Source organism: Fukomys damarensis, unplaced genomic scaffold (genome assembly GCF_012274545.1).
Source record: "Fukomys damarensis isolate Sample0158 unplaced genomic scaffold, DMR_v1.0_HiC HiC_scaffold_37, whole genome shotgun sequence".
Taxonomy (NCBI): Eukaryota; Metazoa; Chordata; class Mammalia; order Rodentia; family Bathyergidae; genus Fukomys; species Fukomys damarensis.
This window is the reverse complement of record NW_022900949.1, coordinates 13,698,136-13,698,592: the sequence shown is the minus strand read 5'-3', so window position 1 is coordinate 13,698,592 and position 457 is coordinate 13,698,136.

Genomic DNA, 457 nt, shown 5'->3' with positions numbered 1-457 from the left:
AAGAGGGGAAGACCAGTGATTTGTCTTCAGGAAGGTTGGACACACAGACCAACTCAGTGGGATCTGCTCCAAGAGAGTCCATCTCTGGCAGAGGGCACAGCTGTTGCTGCCTGTCTGGGTTGGACTTTTGAGTGAGTTTCACTGCCTAGGAAGATTTCAGTGACAAAGGAGCTCAGCAAGTATCCTGCAAGTGGAAGACCAGTGATTTGTCTTCAGGAAGGTTGGACACACAGACCAACTCAGTGGGATCTGCTCCAAGAGAGTCCATCTCTGGCAGAGGGCACAGCTGTTGCTGCCTGTCTGGGTTGGACTTTTGAGTGAGGTTTTCACTGCCTGACTCCCACAGAAGCTATATCCCTCAGGAGTCAATATCCAGAGCTCCTCATTAAGCAGAAAGTAACCAGAAACTCTACTCTCATATTGATCCCAGGAACATATATCCTTAAACACCAAGCCT